Genomic DNA, 6,000 nt, shown 5'->3' with positions numbered 1-6,000 from the left:
GACTTTTTTGTGTGCACTAATATCTCATAGGGCTTTCCTGAGAGCTCAGCTGGTAAAGAATCTGCCTGCAATGCAGGAGACCCCAGTTTGATTCCTGGGTCAGGAAGATCCACTGGAGAAGGGACAGGCTACCCACTCCAGTATTCTTGGGCTTCCCTTGTGGCTCAGCTGGTAAAGAATCTGTCTGCGTTTTGAGAGACCTAGGTTTGATCCCTGGATTGGGAAGATCCCTTGGAGAGGGGAAAAGCTACCCACTCCAGTATTCTGGCCTGGAGAATTCCAAGAACTCTACAGTCCATGGGGTCGCAAAGAGTCAGACAGTACTGAGTGACTTTCACTTTCAATATCTCATAGACAGTGGCATTCAAGTGAGCTGGAGAAGTGAGGAATTATGACTGTGATGGCTGGATGGGTTGAAGGCACCTGGAAGATGAGGAATGAGAAAGGATAGTCCAGATATTTCTATCACATGGGTCTTCCAGGAACTCAGTGTTACATTTTTCAGCTCAAGCCAAAGAAAGGGAAGACTTTGAGTTGCTGAGACAGCAAACTGTTCATCTCTAAAATCTTTATAATCCAGAGAAGGCTAAACTGTCATCACCAATGGTATCAAACCAAAAGAATATTGACTTGAACTTCAAGAGAGGTTTGGAAAGTTGGAAGGAAAGAGTGAGTGCCATTAAATGTGGAGTGATCTTTTGGAGTGAAATATGTATCACTAGGAAATCTTGTTCTTCTTTATTCATGTTAGCGCATTATTGACAGACATGAAACCCTGATGATACATTGCTATGTGTTTTCTTTCAAAACATCTTCTTTAAGTACCCAGCCTTCTTCTCTCCTGCTGACACAGCCCCCTAGGCCCCAACTGCTCTTTATTGGGCTATTTCAGCAGCCTCCCAGCTGTTCCATCTACCTTTATTTATTTATTCTCCAGCTCAAGTGGGAAGATGCAGATAATCTGAGATCACAAGTCTATATACAAGAGACTGTAACTTCCACGAGGAAAAAATGCATAGCCTTCCCTGATGCCTGAGCTCCAGAACCTTTGGTCTGGGTCCTTCTCAGTTCAGGCAAGCCATTCCTTTAATGTTCTTCACTGGTTGTATGTTTCATGTCTTCTGACAGAGTCCCCTGTCCTTAACATGGCTTCCTGGGCTTGGCAGGGCCTATCCTCGCCTCTCTACTTTCTCCTCCTTACCACTTCCTGGTGACCCTCGATGCTGTTAGTATTTCCCAGAGAATAGGGGAAAGGCAGAGTGGGATGCCCCCTGTGAGGAAGAATGTCTGATATGCAGGTGGGTTGAATCGGTAGAGTCTGTTTCTTTCCCTTCGAGGCTCAGGGGGTACAAAGGTGGACTCTTTCCTGGCCATTTATTTTTATTATTTTATTACTTTTGTATTTGACTTAATGGATATGAGTTTGGGCAAACTCCGGGAGATAGTGAAGGACAGGGAGGCCTGGCACACTGCAGTCCATGGGATCTCAAAGAGTTGGACACAAATTAGCAGCTAAATAACAACTTTTATAGTGATAATCATTGCTAGCACTAGTATCATTTTAGGTATGAGGGATTTATTTCATATCTTTTCATTTATAGCAACTTTCACTGTCACACAGCAGAAGGAATAATTACCTGTCCTGTGACAGCTATATTATGACCAAGATGAAAAAGAGACTTTTTGCTGACAAATTCAAGCACCGTGTCTTTATATTTATGTTGTATGAGGGCTGGTGATGTCTTTGAAGATTATGAATAAAGTAATGGAAAAAGACAAAGCCCATGAGAGGACATTAGAGAGATACTGTAGAACACATATACATACTTATGTGAGCTGCTTCTCTGCATTCAGTTCAGTTCAGTTGCTCAGTTGTGTCCGATTCTTTGTGACCCCATGGACTGCAGCACACCTCGCTTCCCAGTCCATCACCAACTCCTGGAGCTTGCTCAAACTCACATCCATTGAGTTGGTGATGCCATCCAACCATCTCATCCTCTGCCGTCCCCTTCTCCTCTTGCCTTCAGTCTTTCCTAGCATCAGGGTCTTTTCCTGTGAGTCAGTTCTTCACATCAGGTGGCCAAAGTATTGGAGCTTCAGCTTCAGCATCAGTTCTTCCAATGAATATTCAAGACTGATTTCCTTTAGGATGGACTGGTTTGATCTCCTTGCAGTTCAAGGAACTCTCAAGGGTCTTCTCCAACACCACAGTTCTAAAGCATCAGTTCTTCAGTGCTCGGCCCTATTTATGGTCCAGCTCTCACATCCATACGTAACTGTTGGAAAAACCATAGCTTTAACTTGTTGGACCTTTGCAAAGTAATGTCTCTGCTTTTTTAATACTCTGCATTAGGAATGAAATAAACATTACATGTAATTGTCATAATAGTGCTACCAGGTCAATACCATTATTATACATATTTTATTGATGAGAAGACAGGGGTTTCAAGATAGATGGCTTGGAAGGTCAAAGAGAAAGAAGGACAAAACAAGCTGGCTAAATCTGTCAGCTTTCATAGGAACTACTTGGAAAACGTCTTTGTCTTTGAGACCGTGCACTGGTACTAAAGCAATTTCCAACCAGTTTAACACATTCTCTAACAAACCAGTGAAATAACACGTGGCCTCGCCCCGAGGTCTTAACCTTTTAGCCTGATAGCCAGTCCTCTGATTTATACTTGCATGTGGCCACAGGGGCTCACTCTTGCTCTGACCTAATGACCTGCCTGAGAATCATCCCGCTGACTAGAGGAGCTTCTGGGGTCTAGGTTTTACTACTAAGCTGATGTCAAGTGTCAGGGCTGATTTATCAAGTTAAATGGCTGATGATAAAGTGAAAGGCATCTTTTCTTATCTTTCTACCTCCTCTCTCTCTACTCCCACCACCCCTAACTCTACCCGAGTGCTGCTCCATGAATCTTCCTTAAGCCCAGCTGTGTGCGTGTGTTTCCCCCTTTTCTTTCTTTCTTCAGTGGGTCTTCAGATCGTTTGGCTTTCTTTCTTTTAAACAGTTCTGAAAACTCTGGCAGCATTGTATTAATTCCAGTCCCTTTAGATCCTTACACGGGTCATTGCCTCTTAACTTGTACTGTCCAATAGGGTTGCTACTATTTAAATTTACATTAATTGAAATTAATTAGAATTCAACACTCAGTTCCTCATTTCAGTACTCAGTGACCACCTGGGGCTGGCATATGGACAGTGAAAATCTGGGACGTTCTATCTTTGCAGAAAGTTCTATTGAACGGTGCTGTCCTCAATCCTATGTGTAGGTGTCCTGGTGCCTCAGTGGTAAAGAATACGTCTGCCAATGCAGGAGACACAGGTTTGATCCCTGGGTCGGGAAGATTCCCTGGAGAAGGAAATAGCAATCCACTCCAGTATTCTTGCCTGGAAAGTCCCATGGACATAGGAGCCTGGCGGGCTACAGTCCAGGGGCTCGCAAAGAGCTGGACACAGCTTAGCGACTAAACAATGGCAAGAAGGACAATGAAGTCAAGGGACTGAGCTGGTTTCACTCTGTAGGCTGCATGTGAGTCACACAAACATCTGGTGAGGGTGTGTGGGGAGGTGCAGAGTGTTTCAGATGGGGAAGACCACCCATGGTAGGAGGGAGCAAACCACTTCCTAAGCAACAAGCCTCAGACTAGAGGGTCTACAGGGCAGAGGGCAAGGGAACAGGATGGGTGAGCACAGTACAGATATCGGACATGAACCAGGATGAGCATAACACTTGGCATTCAAACAGGGACACTTGAGATCATAAAAGCAGGTGTGTCTCACCATGATGCTGGGATGACAGGCATGTCCTGGGATGATACTGGGCAAACTGGGGTGTATGGGCACCTCACTTTATCCTAAGACAATGAGAACTCATTGAATCATGCAAAGCTGAGAAATGGCCTGAGCAGATTTGTATTCTAAGAGGATTTCTGTCCAAACTATTGTATAGAGGATGGATAAACAGCAAGGTCCATCTGTAGAGCACAGGATATATTCAATATCCTCTGATAAACCATAATGGAGAAGAATATGAAAAAGAAGATGCTCACGTATAACTGAATCGCTTTGCTATATAGCAGAAGTTATCACATCACTGTAACTCAACTGCACTTCAAAAAAATAAAATTAAAAAGTAATCTCTAGTTCCAATGCATCGCTGCAGAGGGGGTAGCAGGAATTTATGTAGCAAGAAGACTGTTATTGGGAGAGGGATGGTGATAATAGGAACAGAGAGAAGCAGCCGGGTTCAGGAGATAGTGTGTTCACCTTTGTCATCTGATGGGGAGGGGGCGAGGGGAGGCAGGGCCTCTGCTGGGGCCTTCAGGAATAGATTGGCCACACTGGAAGACGGGCAAGGAGTTCATGGTGGACATTCGAGTTAACAGTGATCCTGGCACCTTACCCTCAATTCCCTTGGCTTTCCCACCTTCTACACAAACTTCCCTCATAGCTCAGTCAGTAAAAAAATCTGCCTACAATACAGGAGCCCCGAGTTTGATTCCTGGGTCGGGAAGATCCTCTGGAGAAGGAAATGGCAGCCCACCCCAGTGTTCTCGCCTGGAGGATCCTATGAACAGAGGAGCCTGGCAGGCTACAGTCTATAGGGTCGCAAAGAGCTGGACATGACTCAGCGACTAAACCACCACACACATGTGATCCCCAAGTTCTATCTCAAACACCAAATTTGCCTTCTGACTAGTTACTAGAGTTCTGACTGCCTTCTACATGTATAGTTAAGATTGGCAAGGTATTTCAAAAATGCGACTCCTGCCTGAGACATTGAATAGACTGAACATCTGCTAACATTTTTTGAAATAGGAAAATCAATGATAAATCGATAGACTCTTAGCTGTTTTTCTCCTGAACAGAGAATTAGGTGGCATTAAAACAGGCAGAATTAGCATTCTAGCAACAGCCTCTTGAATTATAGAGTACTCAGCAGCTCACGCCACAGTACCTTGTAATTTAGAGTTCTTTATCTTCCCATGTTGTGTTTGGTCCTGGTTTCTAGTTTTCTTTTATTCAGAGTCAGTCATCACGTTTACTGTCTTTCCTGGCATTGTTTATAAGGGCCCTGGCTCCTTCACGGAGCAGATTCACGCAGTGTACTATATTTGGGTCTTAAATCGATCACAGGCTGAGAAACTACGCATTATCCCAAGCAATCCATTTAATATTTTATCAAGAAAATGTAATTAGGAATTTCTGAAAACAAGTTGCTAGACAATCAGGGGAAACAGCCACAACCAATTTATAAGGTGGGGTGTGGGTAGCACTTCTTGGGTAGCTGGGCTGGGACTTGAAACTTTTTTATTGTGATGTAATTCTGTGACTCTCTTCCATTGACTTGCAGGGAGGGGAACACGATTTCCTGACATGTGCAGAGGAGACACGAGAGATAAAAAGCAAACAGAAAGGCATGCTTGAATAGCCCACTTTAATTAAATTCAATTTATAATGCCATCTTATTTTGAGACTTGGAGTAATTTGCAGAGTGGAAGTATGGCTGAAGGCCTCAGGTCAAAAAAGGCGCAGGTGCCAGAGGCTGAGGCAGAAGGGAGGCCGAGTACCTGGGAGGGAGAGGGTCAGTCTACTCGAAGCCCCTGGGAAAATTTCCTGCAGGGGCGTCCCCCCAGCTTCATCCTCAGGAGGTAGAGTGTGAAGCCCTGTGTCCAGGTCCAGGGCTGGAAGCACACACACTTCTGTGTGTGTGTTCACAGGTAAGTACAGAGGCTCTCCTGTGTTCATCCAGACCCACTCCCACTTCTTGCTGGACTCCCCTTCATTTTCCACTCACCAGCCCTCCTTGTGTTTTGGGTGACCATGTGACCTATTCAGGTCAATGCAATGTGAGCAAAACCCAGGGTGCTACTCTGAGGTCTGGCCCCTCTACCGCATTCTCTGTGTCAGGCTCAGCAAAGGCTGACCAAAGCTGCGGGCCAGATGCCATCCACCACTTGCTTCCATAGTGCCCAGAGGCCAAGGGCAGTCTTTACG

This window comes from Capra hircus, chromosome 21, assembly GCF_001704415.2.
Source record: "Capra hircus breed San Clemente chromosome 21, ASM170441v1, whole genome shotgun sequence".
Lineage (NCBI taxonomy): Eukaryota > Metazoa > Chordata > Mammalia > Artiodactyla > Bovidae > Capra > Capra hircus.
Note: the sequence above shows the minus strand (reverse complement) of the source record.